We start from the raw sequence: 24,396 nt of genomic DNA on the forward strand, positions 1-24,396 counted from the left end.
AGAATTGCCAATAGATTTTTTTTTTTTTTTTTTTTTTTACTGGCACCTTTAATACTTAGGTAAGAGTCTCATAGTGTAAATATAGAAACCATAACCTTGTGATTTGAAAGGCTTTCAAAGCTTTTGAAGGGGGATTCTTTTCTTTAAATTCACATTGAACTATAACATACTAGCTAGTTTTTCTGGGTGAGTTTTTATTTTCTTTTGTAAGATAGAAATCAGCAAAGCATTTTTTCTTATTTCTACTGCTAGGCACAAAAATTGCTTCCTCATTCAAGAAACTATGTTGACAATCTGAAGCTAAGTAGTGGCTTTAAAAAAAATGGAAACCGAAAAAGCTGTTAATCAGTTTTGACATTTCTTGGCAATTATCATTAAATCAATCATCCAAAAAAACAAAAAAAAATTTCAGGGTTCTAAGACTGTTTGCTTTGATGATGTTATATTATTTGGGTTTTTTGATTTAGATCCTGTGTTTCTGGAATTGGACTCTTTAATTTGGCTACTCATTTCAGTCAAGCAGAGTAATAAGCTGTCCAGTGTATTCAAAGTGTAACTGAAGTATTGCTCTTTTTTTCTGTAGTCTTTGAAGAAATAGAACAAATAAATGACCTCATGATGATCCATATACTTGTTTCTATAAGAAATTAAATGAGCGATATTACAAAGTTGCAATCAGTTAATAGAAAGACCATACTCTCCAAAAAGGTTTCACAGTCCCCCCAAAATCTAGTCCAGTGAATATGTTTTTGTATAATTTTGGTTTTTTTGGTCTGGGGTTGAAAGAGATTCCATCATACCAAGGCAGATTATCACTGAGTTTATAGGTGCTAATAGTTATAAAAATCTGTTTGCAGTGTGGAAAAGGATATACTTGAAACCAAGACTTTTGATTCTGACCTACCACAAGTAGTCTGGTCACAGCATCATGTGGCTACAATAAAAATAGTAATAGTACATTTCCATTTTAGTAAAACACTTAGAGCACAAGCCCAAAATATATGTCTGCAGCTGATCAGAAAATGTAATCTATAATGTAAAGGGACATATTATAATACTGTTAGAGCAAAGTTATGTGATGAGTGAAACTGACATTTAATTTTACTACAACATAAAGCACATATCCTTCTTATGTGATAAAGTTAATCCCAAAAAGGTATATAAAGAAAGAATCAATGTGACAAAGGCATTTTATTAGCAACAACAAAGGTGAGCGTACAGAAAGTTTTTTTCAGATAAATCTTGTGACTTATTCAGATGTCTCTCTTAAGAGGTATGTGTCACAGAGGTTCTAGGTTGTCCAGCTTTTTACTGTCCTAAAGGTAAAGTAGAATCTAGAGTACTGGCTGTACTATTTTAGTACACCCAGCTTTTCTGCTGGCTAAAATGAGAGTCTGCTGAAACATATGTAGGTGACTTTTTAAAAGGAGATTATCTTTGGAACCTTCTAATATGGTTGAATTAATCATATTAGAACACCTAATTTTACGATAATAACTATGCTTAATTTTTACATATTAAATTTCCCCTTTCCTCCATGGCTGGCACACAGCATACCAGCATGGATACAACTTTGCTGCCTGGAATAGAATCGGGATTCAGAAAACCTGTTCAATATGGATTATGTCTCTTCAGGGACTTTTGACACACTGGAATGGTTACAAGGTTAAGAGTGTGATAGCAATGGAAGGGCAGTTTAGAAGCAGGGAATGATGCATCCAAATCTAAGACACTCTTCCGTGTGGAAAGATTTGACCTATTCAGGTCTATCTTATGCCTCGCTAGAAAAATGAGCTTTAATTTTCAATGACTTTGTTTTACAGGTCGTACATATGGGATAGGTTAATGAGAAACTTGAAGGAACTGATTCATCTCAGCTCTACAAATTCAAGTTTCTGGCACTGAAGGGTTCATCCTTCTACATTTTCAGCACTCCACCGGTAAAAATATGTACACATATATATATACTTTGGGGGAGGATTTAACTGTAGATGGAAACCTGTTTGTTATGTCTGGGTTTATTTTTTCCTACCAAGTAGAGTAGTCAGCTGAGTTTTCAAAAACAGTTAAAGCCATAGATGCCACTATGTTTCAGTAAGCTTTAGATATCTAACCTTTTTCAAGGTCCTCTGAAAATCCTACCATATCTGGATATCTCAATAAATTCTTAATAGAGAAGACACATTTGTGTTACTTTTTAAAGTTGTTGTGTTCAGATTCTTTTCTAGTTGGTTATAGTCAAAATTTCATATCTTACATTTATTCTGAGGCATTTTTCCAGGTGTAATGACTTGGTAGTTACTCTGTTTTCTTAAAGATAGTCACATCATGAAATACACCACCGATACTAAAGTTGTGAATTTTACATACAGGCTAGGGATTGAACTATTACAGAGAATCCAATCCTAAATGTACAGTTTGAATAAGTGACAACATCCTGCTTTGATTATTTCCATAGCTAAAAACTAGAATCGTATTTCATAACAGATGACTTACCTAATACCACTGTAAAACACTAAAAATTAATTTAAAAGAAGGGAACAGAAATGAACTGGAAAATTCTCGGCTCCTAAAAGTGACCCATAAATACCACATGGAAACTTTTTTATGCTTTCTTTCTCTCTTCAGAGAGCCATTGCTTTAAATACATCACAAAGAACAAAATGTAGAATTAAAATACATTTGCAGCTAAATAGCTTTCTTAATTCTTGATCAGAAAGTGGTCAGTCTCCTGATTTCTTCACCAGAAGCAAAAGCAAATCTGATTTTTTATGTGTACCACCAGCATACCTTTGTGAAGTACTTACTCTTTGAACCTTATTTATGAACAGAAGCAATAAATAACAGTCTCTTTCTCTAGACTGAAATTCTAAACCCAGTGATTCCTATGAACTTCTAACATTTATAAATGGCAAATTAATAGTACTTTTCTTAAAATGAGAGAACACATCTGGAAAAAGGTTTTTTTTTTCTTTCTGCAAAAGAATATTCATGTTTATATGTTGAGGAACTAAAATCTTATTCAGTTACTAGAATCCAATTATAGTGAAAAACAAAACAAAACAAAAAAGTAAATAAATAGCACACGAATTATTCATGTGTCTTTAACTTTATGAATTTCAATTATGATGTTCAGACCTATTTTGGAAGGAAAATTTTTGATATAATTAAAACTATCTATCTACATGATACTAATTGAGAATAAACTACTTCATTTATCATATTCAGCATACTCATTTATCATATTCTACTAAGAACAGGCAAGTCAGGATAAATGTTTGTCAGCATTTTTACCATCTTATTTGTCACTATCTACTACACTCTACAGTGTTTCTGTGCAACATATTTGTAGAAACAATGGCTTTTCAAAAAAAAGGAACAAAGGTGACCCCTTTGGTCATGGTGTTACGTCATCCCAGTAATCAGATGCACTTAGGTGTACAATGTCAATGACAGAATGCATAAATCCCAAAACCCATTGACCAGTTTTCCTGATCTGTAATCACACCACAGATGTTTTATATCAGGGAATTAAAAAAAAAATAAAAGAAAGGAAATTGGCAGTTTCCGTTTAGAATTCAAACCTGGATCTCGAGCCACAAGCTGGCTGGGGCTGCCCCAGCTGTCACCAGGACCTTGCTCCCTCAGAGCAGGGGGACGGGCCCCAGCAGCCAGGCCAAACCCAGCCCTGTCCCACCAGCAGCCCTTGCCAGTACCAGCCCTGGGGAGGCCCTGGCCCATGTTGCATCCTGAAACTGGTTCTGTATTGCATGTCCAAGCACGAGTAACTTTGTAGCTTCAAACATAAATCCCCACAAGAAGCCTTACACTACTTTTAGTGATATTTAATTATGCTGCTCTTATTATCCCCACTGATTTCTTTTTTACTACATTAAGTGAAATATAAGAAATGGACTGTTCTACTACAAAAATATTAATACTGTTATCTTGCCTGATCTTTAAATGTTTGCCATTATGTTTTATTTCAGACATGTTTCTCTGATGCTATGCTATTGACAATGCCATACTGTAGTGTACATGAAGTAGATGATGTACAAGTCATATAGTTAGTTGTAATGACCTTATCCATAATTTATAACTGCTTATAAAAACATCTAATACAATTTTTACTCTATTTCTTTGTGTATAAGAGATCATATGGGGACAAATACAGTTTCTAACTTTCAAAAGAATAAACAAAATATAGCTACCAATGAGCAAAATTCAAGAAAAGTACAGATCAAGTACGGATTTTGTAATTTCAGAGAAGCTACTATAGAGAGTAGTGTTCTATTTATACTCTGCTTAAACAGTTTCTCAGATGGTGCTTTCAAAAATGTAGATGCTTCCCAGTAAGAACAGATATCAAGAACAGAGTTGCTTACCACAGTAACAGAAATGGGCTAGAAAACTCAGCTGTGATGTGTAGACCAGGGAGTTTTCTAGCTCCATGATGAGGAACAAGCCATTTTCTAAAAGGCTGTATGATATCTTCTGTCCTCTCCAAGAAGAAGTGTTATTTAACATCTTCCATGCTGGAAAAAGCTCATAGGCTTATTCTTGTTTGACTGTAATGGGCGCATTTTCAACTTTTTCTGTTTTCAGTTGTGCATATAATTTCATTTGCATGGTTTGTCACTATGAATTGATGAGAAGTTCTACATGTACACAGAGATATGCATGTACAGATACAAAACCCAGCACCTGTTCATGATGGAGTGAAACATTGTCACATATGTTTGGCATGGTGTGCATAGCTGTAGCTGTATGCAGGAGAGTTTTATATACAGAAATTGGTGATGTGCTGAAACGCTTTTACATTTAGACCTAATGATAGTAATCGAAATGTCTTTTAGGTAAATACGCCTATGACTTATAGGTCATAACTTATGACACTTCCTATCATAGTTTTAATATCCACAAAGGCCTTGGAAAAGAGATAATTAGGTTTCATATCAGATTTAGCAAAGTCATTTTTTTGTGTCATCAGATGCTGTATATTCTCATGTTTTCCTGTTTTAAGTAGAAGTAAAATATACATGACATCTGCACACTTTCTTCCCCAGAATCTTCACTGGCCCTAGAAGTGCATCTTTTCTGTAGTTTATAGAGACAAATAGACTGATATGATGTTCTCAGAGTTTAAATAGCTTGGGCTGTGAAAGTTCAAAAAGCAGATGCTTGGGAATGGCTGCAGCAGGCACTGACCTATAATTGAGACTGAACTGAAGAATGTGTAATTTGTGTTTATAAGGCATAAGCATGGATCTACTGCCTGTGTTTACTCCATTCATTTCAAAAATTTCTTCCTGTTGTTTTTGTGTCAGTCTGGTTAGTTAATTATACACTCTGTAACAGAATTCTTATCCACCCACTTTACAATATGTGAATCTTTCTGGATCAAGATCATTCCTGAATAAAGCCAATGAGTTTATGGTGAAGTTGCAGCTTAATGCTGAGACTAGAATATCTATAATATCTGTACTGAGGTCTGCTCTGCCTAAGAAGTGTTTTATTGGGGTTCCTGTTTTATGCAACAGTATCAGGACAAAACTTGGCAGATTTAGCGAAACTAGATTTTAGATTGCCCTTATGGAAAATGGATAAAGATATGGTAGGTGCCGTAAATATTACAGAATAGATAGCTCAAGGGGAAACAACTCTTCGAGTCATTGCCAGTGTTAGATTTGTCAATTATTCTGTAATCATGGCTGGCTCTAGGGGATAATTAAGGGCTAAAAATGCATGCATTTTTATTGCAGCTGATGGAGTCTGAATTATTGCCCTCTAGATGTTACCATATATAAATAAAACAGCAAACAGATGTGATTACAAAGTGCTTTCTATAAGCTGTTATTATGCTGTTTCCACTTATAATTGTATTTACTGTAAAAATATTTTAGTTCAGTTATATCCAAGGAATTCTGGGAGATTTTCTTTTTTGCAAGATAATACTTTATTTCTGAAGAAGCTAATTTTTTAAAAGAGTGGAAATTTATCCAAGAATATAAACATGACCGACAGTGAAGAGAAGATCTTGTTATCTCATCGTATACATAATTTGATTAAAAAATTAAAAATTCTTAAATAAAGATATGAAAAATCGAGTCTTTATTTTGAAATTATTATGAAGACTCCATCCTCAAAATTTATGTTTCGGTTATATAGATATACAAATGAAAAAAATGTAGTGGTTACAATAGGCATGTATAAATTAAAACAATTCCTTCTCTGTAGAGTTCATTTTGATCTTAAGGCAATATACTAGACATCTAAGAACTAATGCATAATCAGCAACCTACAGCCTGTTCTCAAATCCGTCTGAAAACCAAATTTGCTGCACGATGTAGATGTTCATTAACTTCAAGACAAGAAATTCTTCAAGGCAAAAATACAGTCAGTTTGAGTTTGGCAGATGATCACCTCTGCTGAAACAACGAGGAAAGTGGAAAGTGAATATGAATATTACGTGATATGACAACAGTGATGGCCCTCAGGAGACAAACTGCCAGTTGTTTTAGAAAGAGTTATGTTTGTCTAGAGGAAGCAGATTCTCCATCTCTCATTCAGATAAGTGCATTAATCACTGACTATTATATATAATAGCACATCTAGAACCATATCCTGTGTTAGATTACTGATTCTGTGATCATCTTTGTTATCTGCCATTAACCTGTTATTTCAGGCTCTGCTCATCACTGGTCACTGGATTTCCCTTTAATTTTCATGTGATTTTCCTGAATAAGTATCACTGATAGTTGCTGCCTGTGAGAATTTTTTTCTTATTAGAAATATTTAACAACTTTCAGGGCATTAATGACTGATTGGAAAAGCTTGGTAAAATAATGCTAAATTGCAAAACTGAGGCACATATTCAGTTTTGTATGGAAATTTCAGTGACTTGTAACTTGAAATTGGCAAAATAGCTGAAGCAGAATATATTATTGCTTATTTTGTTACTGTAGTTCTTAGTAATTATAGTCCTGGACCAATATTTCAGAGTTTTGTTGCTGTTCAGAGAAGGTTCAATAAAAAGATCTCTTCTCCAGAAAACCTGAAATGTAAGTATGAGAGAACAGAATGAGAGAACAGATATGGGGTAGATAGAGAAAGACAGGGGGATATAAAAGGACAGTATTGGTAATAACCCACAACCCAAGTTCACAAAAGTATTGGTATAAAATTTGTGAGTAGTCTACAAATAGAAACTACATGAAGTAGTGTAGAGTGTTAGTGGTGAAGAGAAATGGAGTGGATGTATTTGTGAGGTAGTGAGAAAGGAGTTTTCTGAACTTTTTATAAAAGCCAAGAGGAATGCCAATGAAAGATTTTTCTTTTTCCTTTCTTTTTTTCCTTTTTACAGCCAACAGAGATGTGCCTGAAACAGGACATATACTCTTTTTTGACCTTCCCAAGATCCAAAAAAACTCCTGGATCACATCATTGATCATAATTCACTTAAAGAAGCTGAAACAATAAGGCTGTTTGTCAAAGAATGTTCTTCCTGCATCCCTAAAGTAGCTTATCTGACTGCATTTAACAGATTTACAGATTTAATTCACAGATACCGTATTTACAGTTTAAAATTATGACACACTTTTGAAACTATCAAATATGAAAAACACCGTATCACAAATAAAAAATTATTTTTAGGGCTATGTTACTATGCAAGCTTTATTTTATTACATTCCGAAAGCATCTGATAAATTTCTGTCTATTTTCAAATCTTGAAAAAGTTCTGAATTCATATCCTAGAAGAAATTGGGAAGACATTATTCAGTGAACAAAATTTGCAAAAACATTCATTTAATAACAAAGTAGTTGAGATTTACTTGAAAATTTCCAGAAAAAAATATTTTGTATTCACAGAATAAGTGCTGTAATTGTGGGGAAGTTGTACTGTTTTGTTTTTCCTATCTTCTTCTTCCTCGTAGTTTAATATCATTTTTAGGTTCCAGTTTTAAAGTAATCATATCTTTGAAGCTGTTGTGTAGTCTTTAATGTGTTTTTTGAGATGATTAAATAAATAGCACTGAAGTGACTCAAGTGAAGACAGTTGACCGTCTATCCTACTTTTAGTTTTAACAAAAGGAATAAATGCAACAGTACTATGAAAGCAATAGAAATAGTTATGAAGCTAATATACTCTATTTTATCAGTCTTTTACCTTGGACAAAAAATTACAGAGAAGAAAAGTACAGGTAATTTAATTGGTACATGAACAGTACTTTGATATGAAAGAGTACCGCTATTTAAGTGGTAAGTATTGGCAATTGTAATTGTAATTGTACGTTGTGTATATTGCCAATGTAACATAATAGGAATTGAGCTGCAGTGCGTAGCCATGGATGCTTTCAGTGGACTTTCTAACTCTACATATAAATCCTTATTTCTTTAGTTCACATCTTTGCTTGGATCTGACTGCTCTTTACTGTGTGTTTTGTAGCATCTAGTTCAGGTTGTTTTAGACATCTTTAGGTTCCTACTGTTATATCATAGTTCACATCAGGAACATCTCTTGATATATTTCTTTTTAAAGTTTATATATAATTTTTGAAATTTTTTCTTGGATGATTTTTTCCCCTTTCATGAAGAAGCCAGTGAAGTGAATACTATTGACCTGGAAGTATTTCATCTTTTTGTCTTTACCTTTGTAAATATTTTTAGATTGATTGGATAATTCTGCTTACTTGTCAGATAGTGAAGCTCCTCTGCAGTCCAGGTATTAAAATCTTTTTCATTTTTTCCCCTAAGTTTTATTCTTTAAATATATTAAAATTTGTTAATACTATTTAGGTACTGTAAATTTCCAGAATCAGGTTCAGTGTTCACAGAAGCCAAAGAGTATGTTCCTTTTGCCTTCAGTGAGTTTTAGATTAGGTCTAGGTATAGTCATGCTACAATTTTTAATTAATTGTGATACTCCCTTATATATGCCCCAAAATTATATTGACTGTATCTCCTTCTTTATGTTCTATATCTGTAGTGTAATCCTTTAGTATGTTTTGTTGGGTATCATTGCAGAATTCTCTTCTAAGGAATAACTGTTGTTCAGTTTGTTGTCTAACACATGGATACATATGTCCTGTATGCATGTGTGAAAATGATTTTAATTTTGTTGTTTTCTCTCTCCTGTTCTAAAATCTTAACAGTGTTTTTAAGAAAAATCAATGAATTATGTGCCCATTTAGAGCTAAGTATATTTTGAATTTGAGCATTCTTCTGAACTGATGTTCAGATTACTTGGTCTAAATACTTAAAACGAGAAGGCTTGAACAGTGTAGTTTAGTTTCTTAAATCCATTAGAATGCCTTTTTTAAAAATGAGGAGCTCACAGAAACTCACACTGAAGGAAAAAGTACCTGTTAAACACTTAGCACTTTTGAAAATCAGGTCTGTTATTCCAGTATCTCTTTATGGATTTAGAATTGTCACTTCAGGTTATATCTTTGTTCATTTGTATTATCCCTGTGTCCTCATGGGTGTTCATGTGGCCTTTCATCTGAGCTCAGCATCATCTGCCAGTTCATGAATGTGTTATTTTACACTCTTTCTGAAGGAATAAATATAACCAAATATCTACAAAAACAGTATTCAATAACTTTTACAATTTTTCACCAGGTAGTGCATTGAGTTAGCTAGGAGTTGGCTATACACCTGAAAAATGCTCAACAATGCAATTCTTTCTAATACTGTATAATTAGACTTTCACCATATTGTTGTGAATAATAGCATTCAGTTAAACTTGGTTATAAATTCATGTATTAGACAAGAGTTAGGTGGAAGCTGACTGAATGCTACTAGGTATTCTCATATATTTTCACACTAGTTTTTACTCTTTGTGAGACCTAAATTCACATGAACGAAAGTGTGTCTCAGTCTTAATTGACCCATTCTGAATATAACTTTTTGAGATATTTTGTCAAATGCTTTATTAAAAAGTAAATATGTTGTCATTTTAGAACAGTTCCAAAATATTGCAATGTATGGAATATTTAGAGGAACAATTCCAAAAGACAATAATGAGGAAAACTTCTTTATTGCTTAAGGAATATATTTCAGAGTCTCATTTATCTTAGACCTATTTATTAACTGTGTTACGATGGATATGCTCATGATAAATTGAGACATCTTTTAAAACAAATGAAGTGTATTGCACTTTTTGTGAACTCTTCTGATTCTTTGCAGCTTTTCTCATTGACTAGAAGTATATGATCACTTGCAATATTTTTAAAGCAATGCAGACTATAACAACAACATTTTAAACTTAGACATTCTAGGATAGTTCTAAGGAGAAAACTATAAATAATGTCAACTGCCCCTTTGGATTCCAACATCTCTTTGCATTATGTTTATTTCCCTTCCTTAAAATCCCTCCAAATGTCATTTGTGTTCTCCTGATGACCTTGCACACTATGATATTCAGGCTGTTTCACTCTTGGCTGTAAGTGTGGTAGTTTTTCCTTGATACACACAGTAAAATAAAGACTTGGCTTATATAGCTGTTGATTTTGTTCTATCATCCCTTGCTGTCTCTGCACAAAAGGTCATAAGAGGTTACAGAGAGTCAAAGCATGAAAGAGATCCACAGGATAATGGGGAGAATTCTGAAGTATTCACAGTGAATTTAATGGCACAGCAGTGTTACCAGTGTCCATGGCAGCATCATTAATAGTAGCAAAAAACCCTAGCAGTTTAAATTAATCTTCAGGAATCAAAACAGAAGGTAGAAGCAAATGAGAATTCAGTTGTCTGGACAACTTTTAAGTTATACCTTCTGTCATTAAGTTCACTTTCATAAACAGCAAATTAAGCAGGTGCTTCTGCTTTTATGTCTTGTCTAGCCACTAATAGGGATGGAGGATTCTCATACTTTTAACTGAGAATGAAAAGAAATTTTTTCCTTCCAGAAACTCAAGACCAAATAATGAACTAGCTATCACTCTGCTATAAATCTTATTTTGCAAGAAGCATTGAGATCTTTTGAGAGTCAGCAGTAATGGGTCAGAACCTGTTATCTTTAATTAGTTTATTTTCAAAACAACTATCAAAGTAAAAAAGACTTCCCTTTAAATAAGAATCAAGGAAAGACCTGCAGTACTTAGCCCGATGTCAGCATGTTTGAATGTACGGTATTCCCTTATGAATCTGCCATAATTCCTCAGTTCCAGTTGCTTCTAATCTTGTGTTATTGCCAACTCCTAACAATAATTAAAAATCAGAATTCAAATAAAATATTGATTGCACCTCACTAGAAAGAAAATAGTAACAGAATATTTAAAATCAGTAATGTATGACTCCAAAAATTACTGCACTTTATAAGTAATGGGAGGACAAGTGTAATATTTAAAGTTGCTTTAAATTGGTTTTCTAAAGCAGCTGACATTAGATTTAAATTTGACAAAGTTCCTTTAAGGTAGTATTAAGTACTTTTAAAGTTATCATTAAGTAATGTCTTGAGCTTTAATTTATGATGAAACAATGCTTATAATATTACAGAAAGAATTGTATTGCATTGTATTTAGGTGATTTTTTAATTTAATTTTTAAAATATAAAAACTGTCAAATGGACAACCATGGAATATGAGTCCCTTTACATCCTGAAAAGATGTGGTGATACAGCTTTCACTTCCAGGGGTCTTCAGTCTCGTTTGTAATATGTGATTCATCTCAACTAAGTTTGGTTTTCTGAAAGCTACATATCTAATCTAAAGTAGTTACCAACTTCTATATCCAGTGACAGAAAAAGAAAAAGCATTTCCACAGTCTGTTCATAAACCCTATGGCAAGGATGTAAGACAACTTGGAGAAACCACTGTCTTGTCTTTTTTTTTTCTTTCCCAAACATGAGGGAATTAAAATTAGATTTATGAAGAATTAGAGTAGATTGTTAATATTACACACTTCTGATATCTAAATTTAAGTGAGATGTTTTGCATGCTGGGAAGAAAGATTTTAGGTAAATTCTGGAACACTGCTTTTAAACTCATAGCTGTGACAGATATGTGGCAATAATGCCCATTAGTTCCTGTTGGAGTGGACACAAGAGCATATAACATTAGACAGAAATTAACACTGAGTTCACATTACTCTTCAAACAGCATTCAGGTGAAATAACTTTTAGTTACTGACAAAAATCACCACAGTCTGCTCCTGAGTTTTGTGGTGGTTTTCAGAGTTCGGTTTAGTCACATTCTCCATGTATCTGAACAGTCATACCTGTGCATTCACCAAGAAAAGAAACATGACTTTGCTGTAAATAATATAAAGAAAATAATGTGTATTCGCCTTGTATTTTTTATACTTAGAGGTTCATGGTTTTTTTCTTGAACTGCATAGGCTAGATCCTGTTTTTAAAATAAAGCAGATGATTATCACATGATACCATGACCTAGACATTAGAGAGAAAAACTTCAAATATCATTCCAACTGTCAAGCTATAGCAGCCGTTAATGTCAACAGGATACTGTAACAAAATAAAAAGAAAACAAAAAAATTCCATTTCTTTTTAGTATTAAGAAATATAGGCACACAGCTGACATTCTTTCTAATGTCAGATATTGTAAATATATAGTCCTTTTTCATTTTTAATATAAAATTAAGGTCCTCGTGTTCTAGTGTATGTGAATTCAAAGCTGAATTTAGGATCACATCTTGGTTTATTGATTTAAAATTTTTATTAAATTGGGGAGTGCATTTGAATGACTCTGAATTTGAGAAAGTTCTGTCTGTTAGTATTTTGTAAAATAAATATGGTTATGTACCTCACCACAGAGATTACAAAGAGGTTTCCATCATACTGAAGTAATAATAGAAAAAATGTAATTAAATATGTTTTAATTTTAGTAAGAACCCTCTAGGTTCTGTTTCTTTAAAAATGAAATGCTATTTGGCAGTCTTTTTTAAATCCTGGATATTAAGTGTAGTAACGTTTGAATATTTTTGTAGTATCCAGTAGAATAATCATTGGTGAAATCTTTTTAATTTTTCATCTTTTCATAATTTTAATAGAAATATGTAAACAGAAATATGTTTTTTAATATTTTCTTTTGATATTATAGGTAAGCACACTAGACTGGGTACGAGCTGAAAAAATCTTTAACCTCTGTGAGGTTCTGTTTAAAATTCACAAGGTAGGTTTCCCAAAAATTACGATTATGCTATTTAGTAAAAAGAGTTTACCTCTTCAGGTTAATGATGATCTCAAGTTAAGATTAACTGGTAGTAGCTAACATTCAAGTAGTTTATCTGTTGTTATAAAGCCTATTCTTTGCAGCAGCTGCATTGTCTATGTAAGTATAAGAGACTACAGCAAATGGATTAGGTTCCAAGCGAGCAACTTACTAAAATACTTCCAAATTGAAGACATTTTTCAGTATTACAGCCAGCCATGTCAATTATGAATGAAACAAACAGCTAATCATAATGAAGCTTGATATTGCATTTCTCTTTAATGAGTCAGATTTTTACATGACTGTGACAAAAAATGCTTTCTTTGTAATTTTGATCTATGTAAGGTACTGTTATTTAATTTGCATAATAAGGAATACAAAATTCTGTCCTTGTTAGATTGTGAGTAACTTGCTAACACTATAATTGGTTTTACCTTACAAAGGACAACATGGTGCATTCATGTATTGTAGGGTTTTTTTCTTTTCTTTTTTGCATAGTCTAGAGACGTTGTCATGTTTTATCTCTTTAGCTTGTCCTGAGGAATGACTTTTTGGCCAAACATTAGCAGTCTGTTTATAGAATTGATTTGTGAAAGATATTTTTATGATAAGTTCCATCAGATAGATTAAGTTAGTTCTTTACCAGCTAATCGGAAACTGCTTTGCAGGTGAGGGAAATAACTTGATCATCATCATTTTGGACAGGGAAACCCAAGCATAGGTATATTAAAAGTATGCTTGTAGAGTCGCAGAAGACTGAAAGTAGAGCCATAAGAAGACTGTAATTCACCTGAGTCCCCAGACTGCACTCTAACTGTGAAATTATACTTTCCTTCACTATATTTGCAAGCTATGAAGTTTACACAGGATGATGTCCAGAAAGACAGGTACTAGAAAAGACAGGTCCAAAAAGACAGGTAGAGGTACCAGTTTGCAGCCATCCAAATGGGAAGTTAGCTGGAAAAAACTTGTACTTATCTCTCTCACGTTCTGTATGAGTGCTTTAACTACTAGACTACTTGCTGTTAGAATTACATCAAGAAATGCCATCCTAAATAAGAGATATTTTGAAGAAAATAAAAATGAGTGAATTCCCAGAAAAAAAGGTTTTCAATAATTCAGTCTTTTTTCATGAAATGCTATTTCATTGAAAAATTCCAAACCAACTGAAAACAATTCTGACCAGCTGCTGACCCTTTCCTTACTGTTATTCCTTTGACCATGTGCTAGTGTTCTAAAGAAGACGGGTTGGTCTGCTGTCTGTACGTAACTGCTCGCCGACTTAAGTTCCATTACTGTAAGGGAGTGCTAGTTACGGATGCTTCTCTGATGCAACACAGTTATTATTCAGGACAAGTTACAGAAGGAGAAGATCAAAAAATATATCTTTCAGAGAGCTGACAATAACATTCGATCCCCGTTTTCTGTCTGGCTCAGAATGGAGTTCCCTGTTGCAGTAAATGACCAAATTCTTTAAAGAATGGGGTGACAGGTATGGATAGGTACAACATCTCGACCACTCAAACTATTTATTCCAAACTAGCTTTCAACAACATGGGCATACTTCCTATGCTTGTTTTGCTGATAATGACTAAAAAAAAAAAAGAAAGAAAAGAAGAACAAACTTGAAAATATGATCAAGTTATAACCACAGAGCAAAGAATATGTGAGATGACAGAAACTACAAAAATAGTTCTTAAACATGTGCTGACATCTGCATTTTACAGAGGTGTCATTCCCTTTAGCTGACAGCTAAAGGAGCCTCTACTGATTTCAGTGGCCAATTTTGCTGTTGTAAATGAAAAGTTCAGCAGTTCCAGCCCTTCAGCCAGAGTGAGGAGATTCCTTCACTGCCTATCACTGCAGCAAAGGGCAGAGGCTCTGTCCCAGGTTATTGATTCTATTTCCTTAAAATTTTATTAAACCTTATATTTTCCAGATAAATAAATTGGGCAGCGACAAAGTAGATACTCGTCAAGCCTTTTGAGAAGGGTTTGCTGTATAGTAGGCATTGTTTTTGTTTTCTCTCCTATAAATGTTACTACTGATTTCATACTCAGTCCTTCCTTGAATATTCTGGTAAGGTTAATTTCAAGGACATCACAAGAATTTGCTTGAAGTAAATTCTGAAAAAAATGAAAAAGTCTTAATTTTCATTAAGAAAAAGTGGGAAATAGACTACCCACAATTCAACTTGTAATGTCCTTGACATTTTAATAGATGAATTCTTAATTCCAAATCTTAGTGATTAAATTAACTAAATTACAAAAGCTTAAACTCAACACTTAAGTTTCTTTTCTGTTGGTTCTTTAGTATACATGACAAATGAAGGAAATTGTGTGAATCAACAAACATGGACAAAATTCTTAAGAGATTAAAGATTCTGCATGGCAGACTCAAAGGTGGAATTCATGTTGTAAAGACTGCAGTTTTGGGAGAGCGTTTTTAAAGATTTTCTGAAGCTAGTTAGAACTACTGTAAGGGTGTAGTGGAGAATATTGTATCATTTTGGTTCTTAGGAAAGATGGTTCTTAAGGCAAGGTCAGTTGTTACACATCAGATTGTAAGCTTCTTGTGTTGATTATAACATAAGTTAAAAATGGAAAATAAGAATTCAATATGGAAATTAGATTTTAACACAAAACACTTGCTATATTTTAGGTTTGTGTGTGTTTACATATGTACATATATACACACACACATGCAAACATAAACATACATATGCAAATATGTGAATGAATATTCATATTTCACATTCTCACACTTGAACATACATGAACATTCAGTGGTAACAACCAGATGATTGAAAATCTGATCTCATTTATCTCATTTTTCCCCCTACATCTTAACTCATACTCCATATTTACTGGAACTGTTACTGAAAATCTGTATAGTTCAGAGGCAAGAACATTAGATACTTTTTAAAAATCAATCTGCCTTAAAAAACATTTCATTTTCTTCTAATACGTAGTGTTTCCACACATCACATTTTCACATTCAGTCAAAGTAAAAAAATATATATGTATTAGTCTAAGAGCCAGGGTAAGCATTACTGAGTCTCAAAGCAGAAGTAGGCTTAATACCTATTAGTCCATGGCTGCTGAAAAAGAGGTGACACTTGGGAACATAGGAGAATCTCTGCTCAGCTTCCATTTCATCAGTCCAAAAAAGCATGGGAAAAACGGTTTGAACTGCCTCAAGACCATTCTCTCCTAGAATAGCTGCAGGGCCATTTTTGACAATGAAGTGCAGTGTACCCTGGTGGTATTACATGCCACGTCCAAGGTGCCCCCTAGAACACCCACAGAACACATCACAGCTTAGGTTTGAGTAAATGGCATAAAGTTAGATATGCCAGCTTTATGTTACTCAGTAGTTCACAAGCACAAGCAAAATTTTCAGTTCCCACATGAGAAGTTTGGTGCTGTTTGTGAATATGGGGCAGTACCTGGAGGAGAATGTGCTAGCAGAGCAGTTTTTTCTTCTGCTTTTTATTACTGAAAAGGGAACCTTCACTGCTCTCCTGTGAAGGTGGTTGTGTGTTCATCTAGAACAGGAAGGACACAGGACCCTAAACTTGTAAGCATTTATTTTATACACATGATTGTAGGTTACATTTAGATGTTCAGATCCCAGTTGTTTGCTTATTTGTTTGTTTTTAGGTACATGGGTTGCAGGTCCAGACTTTGGTAGGTTATGATAGACTACTATAGGTCCTGGAAAAATGAATGCAAAATCTTTAAAGTGCTTATTCTGACTACAGGATTCTAGGACTTGGGTACAAAGCTGCATTCTGATCTTTTCAAAGCCACCTATGTCCAGTCCAGCATCTGCTTTTATCCCATATCTGGCTGACTAGAGACCTCTCCTAAACCCAGAAACAAAACGCTCTTTATAGGTGACATTAGAGTGTAACGAATGGGATTCTCTTTGCAAAGTCCCTTTTGTTCTTTCACTGTTCTCTTCCCTGTGCCGTCAAAGAGAAAGGGAGGTGGGAAAGAGCCCTATCTAATATATAGAAACTAAAACATATATAATTTGAAAATTCAACTGGTGAAAATATTTAAATCTATAAGCAGCTGGAAAGACTGGCTTTTTAATTTAGTTTTGTTTTTCTCAGTTTTCGTGCTAATCAATGATAAACTGAAACATAAAGGAAGTTTCTTGTAAGAGTGTGTTTTCATTTACAAAACCTTGTGTTACACGGATGTATTTTGGTTATAAAAGAGTAATGTGGAAGTTCTGGTTTGTCCTGAAGTTGATGGCAGGGTCTCACTTCACTGCCCTTGTAGTTGCAGGGCACACTGGCAGCTATTAAGGGACCTGTGTAAGCTCATGTTGTCATTTCCAGAATAACCATTAGATTGTTAATAAATTACTGCATTAGCAGACTGGAATCCAACTAGCGTGGAGTACTTGTACTCTGCTGTAAGACTGGTGCAGAGCTCTTCAACTGCATTCAAGCAAGTCAGGAATTTCCCTCCACTTGATTGTAAACAAAATATCATTTCTTTGAGCTTATAAGAAGTTCTTTTCAGTGTCACCTCTGAGTAATCTATGACTGGACCAAAACTGTAAAATGAAATGGGCTCATTAAAAGTGCTTCAAGAAAAAGAAACTCAATCTTTCAATCTTACAAATCTGAGTTTAGTGTTTGGGAAACACTTTAAATAAGATACCATTCATTTAAGTCTGTTTCAAAAGTAATTTCTTTCGTAGAAGCATTTATCACTATATGGGGGAGTCTTTTGTTTTATTTCATCTTTAAAAGGTTTTTTTTTCTTGTTTCACAAAATCACACTAATCAGTTCCTTGATTAACTGTGCAACTTAAACTAGGTATGTGGTCAGCTAAATTTATCTCAGATACAACTCCACTGACTGCGAGGGGCTATTTTCCTGCCGATTTTTTCATAAATATGTTAGTTCAAAGGGGTGCTATTATGAAGACATTTGAAAAACCTATGATGAAAAAACATAAAAGAATATATATTATATAATATGTATTTATATATATTTATGTATTTACTTTTATAATAGATTATAAATTCAAAAGCTAAAATATTTAAATTAGAGGGAATTGCTTTACTTGGAACTGGTATCTGACATCATAGTCACAATTTTTGCTATTTTAAACGGTCCATTTTTATAAAGTAGGTAAGACACCATTTTGCTTATAGAAGTTTGAATTCAAGTTCACATATAAAACAAAAAATAGCAATTCACTTCCAAATGGTTGATCACAGGATAGCTGGAAAAGGGGAGAAACAGAACTGGAAGGATATAAAGTATAGTTCCATATATTATCAACACACCTGCTAATAGGTGTTCCTCTCTCTCTTCAGCATGATAGTGCAGACGTTTTAGTCATCACCTGGAATCATGGATGAATTTTTAAGAAACTTCTCCCACCATCCTCTGGAGAAACAATAGTATGCTATCTGCTCTACAGCCATTGGCTTTCTTAGAAGTTCTGATGCACTCCCATATGCTGTCTCCCAAATTTATCCCCAGTATCTCTCCAAAATCCTTCTTTCCCTCTTTCGTTGGTAGGCGTGTTCTCTAACCTCAGTCAGAGAACTTCCTTCTGGTCACCCTCCTAATCATCCCTTCCTCCTCAACTTCATTACTATAAAATCCTTTTAAATTACAATGTATGTATTGCTTAGATTACTTTGACGGTATTTTGGAAGTACAGAAGTAGCTCAGATTGTATATACAGGTTAAAGTGAATAAAAAGTAAAAGAGAAGTTGTCTTTGCAAATATTCCTTAATTCTCAAAACATTGCTTCAAGATAATTGTTAATATAACAACATAAATAAGTGAGTACCTGTCATTTACAGAAGACAATGTTGCCGTAACTGCTTGTTTTTGCTAGATGAAGAGTCACATACTGAAACATGTCTTTCAGCTCTGGCTTGCTGATGATTGCTGGCTACAAGCCAGCTTGTATTTAGGTATTCATCAAGACTATGATCTTGAAGACCAGAGGCCATATTGTTTCAGTGTTATGGTTGGACATGGCAAGAGTCATTATTTCAATGTAGAGCTTGGCATTGAGTTGGCAGTGTGGGAGAAATCTTTTCAAAGAGCAATTTTCTTGGAAGTTCAAAGAACAGGGGTAAGTAATGAATAATTTGAATCCTGGAGCCATTTCATCAATAAAATATTCTGTAACAAATTTTAGCAAAGTTACTGCATATGTTTAATAATTGTTTCAGATTAATATGCACTGTGAGTAAAGATCTGAGTATACTTTAATACACCAAAGGCTTCTGAAAGCTTCATCATCACATAAATATTTATCTGTCTATGACTGTGTGATAACACTGTATGAGTATATTATGACAGTTTGAAAATTAGAAGTAGTAATGTATAAATTTACTTTGATTACAATAAACTGGAAATTGATACATTCTGCAACTGGAAAAAAATTTCTGTGGAGTTTCTTCAGGACACCTTAAACAGTGTCCTCCATAAAGCTTATTTTCCACTTGCATAATATAAATTTATTGTATTTTGCATAATGGTTCTATTTTCAAAGAACAAAGAAAGTATTTTGCTCTTACGTTGTTAATTGTAATTTAGGAATGACTTTATTAACATTGGAAGAATTTGAAAAATCATTGTAAAATCATTGTGAGAACAAATTTTGTCATATCACTCTATCACTCTTTACTGAATAGTAAAATTCTCTCAAGCTATTCTTTTCACAGACCAGAGAATACATTTCCCATTAGGTGATATGAAATTTAAGATGCAGATTCCTCATACAGTTATCTACAAGTGGGTGCCTATTAGCCTTGTGGTGTCTAAGCTCCCATGAGAGTTAGTGAATGGAACCCAGAGAATGATTGTGCTTATCCTAAAGCAGATATTTTATCCTAAAGGAGGTATTTTGTGGTATGAAGACAGAGCAGTTCTATTGATTTTGAGTTAAGTTGTAACTTACAGCATATTTATACTATATACCATTGCTATACATAAGGAAGTTATTGCTGAACATCTATATCTGTACTCCCAACTGAACTGGATGAGTAGTACGTGAACGTATGGGTTAAGAGTATAAGCCTTCTCTATTTCAAAATCTATTTACACATTTTAGCACAAATGCAAGCTTGAGCTGGTGTGTGCTAGTTTGCAGGGGCCTCCTAAAGATGTTTATGCTAGCCAAAGCACACTGGATCATGGTATTGCATTAGCACAGCTTGCAAGGAGCGGGAGTCCCAGCAAGACTGTTGAACCAGCTTTTCTAAGTTTATGTATATTTGGAATTCCCAGGAGATTTCTGCATGTTCACTTAGAAGAGTTTTAATAATCTCTTTGGACTGATAGGGTAACAAAAAAGATTTTGTAATGGCAATGTTGTTGTTCGTGCACTTCTGAGAAGGAATGCAGTCCTTCAGAAAAAATGTGATTCTTCCTGAAAAATTGCTAGGTTTCAGGGAGGGATTAGTAATGCATAAAGGATTTTCTCACGCAAACTCTTCAAGAAATAGTGATGAATCCATTTGACCAACCACGTAATTATCTTATCCATCACCCATATAAAAACCAGATAATATAGAATTAAAGTGTAGGAAGGGTGGGGATCAAATTATTTGGTAACTGATTTAAAAGACATTATTTTGTCTTATATGACATTGTGAAGTGTTTATTGTTAAATCTCAAAACCTGATGCTCTGTTACATTCTAACAATCTCAAAATTAAGGGACAATTATTCACTTGTGCAATGATCTTTGTCATTTGAATTCAAGAATCTGCTAGCCCAGTATAGCACAAAAGATATTAATATTTCTTCCAGTCATGGTTCAGCCTACCTGAAGACTCCAGCTGAGGCATTAGATTAAAAATCTGGTTGCAATGCGTAAATTCCTGTGTGTGTATTCCCATATCTTAGTTTTCTGTCAGTCAGTTTCATACATTCAAGTTTGCTATAAACCACTATGCCAGTAGGGTACAAAGTGTTGTGGTCACTCTCCAGCAGTGAAAAATCTTTCTGATTCCACTATTTCCTTTCTTACCTCAAAAAATAAATGCTGCTTTTCATGTCCATCTTTTCAGAAGGATATCAGGACTAGCATGAATGAAGTCTGCAATTTAATGTTACGCAGAATATTTCTAGCCACATAAAGGGGACTGACATTTCAGCATCCAGAAAATTAAAGGTTGTCACCTGTAGGTTCATTTGTCCATAAGACTTCTTTCTTTTGAATAAGGACCATAATTGCAGTGGGAAGCTTTCAATTTTCATTTCAGAAATGTTATGCTGATAAAACACTATTTTAATATTTAATTTTTTAGAAATTAAATTTCCTAAAAAAGAAACAAGAATAGTTAAAACAAATGCAATTAATCAATTCCTTTTCTGTTTTGTCAGCAGCGATGAATTACTTTTCAATGCTGGTGTGTCCTGCCAATCCCTGTTTTTGCTCTGTGATCATAAGCAATGTTCCACAGTTATGAAAGATGACAGAGCTGAAATTAACTTATCTCAAAGTATCCTGAGTTCGTTATCTTCTTATTCCAGACTTTAGCATTTCCCTCTATCCACTGAATGTTCTTCAGGATGATCAAGTCAAGTAATAATTTTAAAGAAATGTTTTATACAATATCCTTTCCTCAGCTTTGTTTCTCTTTCCTGTTTTGCTTGATGGACTATCTCTGATTGAGTATCTAGTCCTGGGTATTTTTGACATCTTCTCTTCTATTAGTCTTTCTAAATTTCCTCTTTAATATCTTGTCATAGATTTTACGAGTTCATCAGTTTAATTCATTTCTAACCCAAACATAATATTCAGGTCTGAGAAGATGAGATTATTTTCCATGACATATCCATTGCTTAAATTCTTTCAGAATCCATTCTGTGTTTATGTTTTGTTTTTCACTTCTTGTTTTCCTAGTAAATATTTATGGTTTTAAAATTTTCTGTGTAAAACATACCCATATAATACTTTCTTTCCATCTATCCTTTGCAACTCAGACAGTGATCTATACAATCTCCTCATTCCTACAACTGCTCACTGTTCTGAAGTATTATTTAATTTTGCATGTGTATTCTATTAAAAATGCCCTGAAAGAGGTCACTAGCACTGATCAATAATCATACAGAAGTGAATAGATTAGCTCCAACTGATTTCAGTAGCCTTTGCATGAAACCAGTGTTTTCTAATAATTTCCCTTTAAATGCATTCACTTGACTATATTATATATAATATCAACACAGTAGTGACTATATGCCTATGTACTACTTCCTGACCTTTCATTAGCAATAATTGTTTTATAATATGAAAAGTATTGCTTATATTTTAAATCACATACTTGCTTTTGTGATATTTTATATATTGATATATTGATAGCTGTGAGAGGTCAAATAGAAAACTGCACAAAACTGCACTGACATTTTAAAAACCTGCATTTTCACCAAAATAAACAAACAGGTGAATAGCTCCAAAACTCTAAGATGCTCCAGAAAGAAACAAAATTAACTTGTATATTTTGGATATTGTTCTCAGTCCACTGGAGGTATCAATAAAACTCCCATTGTTTTCAAAATTAGGAGTTAGCTGAAGAGATTCCACTAGATAAAAATTCAAATAGCTTCTAAACTATTTTTGCAATGAATAGCAATGCAGTCTTGTATCCAGTTCTTCTGTGATCGTGATCAATAGTAGCCTACTCGTATATTTTAAACTTTTTTTTCTATTTTAATGTTTCTATTCAAAAATAAAATCTGTAAATATCAAAATCTGGGTGAGACTGCTAAATAATTACAGCATAATATTCCATTATAAATCCATCACAATATTGTTGGACTCAAGTAAAATGTGATTAGAGGGGTATTGGAAAGGCAAGGCAGAGGCAGAGAATAGGTATCTCCCTACTCATGTTTGTATCACAGCTAACCTAGCTCTTCCGAGAACTCAGAAGACTTTGGGTGTCTAAGCAACTCTGCAGTCAAAACAAAAACATTGATTGTTTCTAGGCATCTTTAGGAATTAAGTGGTGCTTGAGAAATAGGATTCTGAATCACCCTCTAAGTTTCATCAAGAAATGTTCCCCTACATAAATAAAATTTAGCAGAAATTAGGCAGTCAGAATAAGAAGTAATTGTCATTTCTATCTTATGAATCTATTAATTCTGCATGGCAAACTAAGAAGATGAATAAAACAGGGTTGATGAATGTGATGCTCATGAGTGGCAGGATCCTGGCTGCTTGCTGTGCTTGTGAGGTCACAGCAGCCTGAGTGCCTCCTAGGCCAGTGGCAGGCTCATGGCTGCTGTCTGTCTTTGTGAGGTCGCAGCAGCCTCAGTGCCTCATAGGTTAGTGTCCAGCGCCCCCTGCTGGCTGTGCTTGTGGTGTCACAGCAGACACAGTGCCTCCTAGACCAGTGGCAGGCTCCTGGCTGCTGGCTGTGCTTGTGAGGTCACAGCAGCCTCAGTGCCTCATGGGTTAGTGTATATCGCCCCCTACTGGCTGCACATGTGAGGTCACAGCAGCCTCCATGCCTCCGAGGCCAGTGGCAGGCTTCTGGCTGCTGGCTGTGCTTGTGAGGTCACAGCAGCCTGAGTGCCTCTGAGGCAAGTGGCAGGCTCATGGCTGCTGGCTGTGCTTGTGACGTCACAGCAGCCTCTCTGCCTCATACTTTAGTGTGCAGCGCTCCCTACTGGCTGTTCTCGTGAGGTCACTGCAGCCTGAGTGCCTCCTAGGCCAGTGGCAGGCTCATGGCTGCTGGCTGTGCTTGTGAGGTCACAGCAGCCTCAGTGTCCCTAGGCCAGTGGCAGGCTCATGGCTGCTACCTGTGATTGTGAGGTCACAGCAGCCTCAGTGTCCCTAGGCCAGTGGCAGGCTCCTGGCTCCTGGCTGTGCTTGTGAGGTCACAGAAGCCTGAATGCCTGGTAGACCACTGGCAGGATCCTGGCTGAGGGCAGTGCTTTTGAGGTCACAGCATCCTCAGTGCCTCAGATGTTAGTGTGCAGCGCCCCCTGCTGGCTGTGCTTGTGAGGTCACAGCAGCCTGAGTGCCTCCTAGGCCAGTGGCAGGCTCCTGGCTGCTGTCTGTGCTAGTGAGCTCACAGCAGCCTGAGTGCCTCCGAGGCCAGTGGCAGGCTCCTGGCTGCTGACTGTGCTAGTGAGGTCACAGCAGCCTGAGTACGGCCTAGGCCAGTGGCAGGCTGATGGCTGTTGGCTGTACTTGTGAGCCCACAGCAGCCTGAGTGCCT

At 34.7% G+C, this 24,396-nt stretch overlaps 1 pseudogene; it reads left to right on the plus strand.

Moving 5' to 3' along the window:
* The window catches only part of LOC135330159 (gamma-2-syntrophin-like), a 136,583-nt pseudogene extending 117,169 nt beyond the window's left edge, over positions 1 to 19,414 (plus strand).
* The last annotated feature ends 4,982 nt before the right edge of the window (positions 19,415 to 24,396 follow it).

The sequence above is a fragment of the Dromaius novaehollandiae genome, chromosome 16, assembly GCF_036370855.1.
Source record: "Dromaius novaehollandiae isolate bDroNov1 chromosome 16, bDroNov1.hap1, whole genome shotgun sequence".
NCBI classification, from domain to species: Eukaryota; Metazoa; Chordata; class Aves; order Casuariiformes; family Dromaiidae; genus Dromaius; species Dromaius novaehollandiae.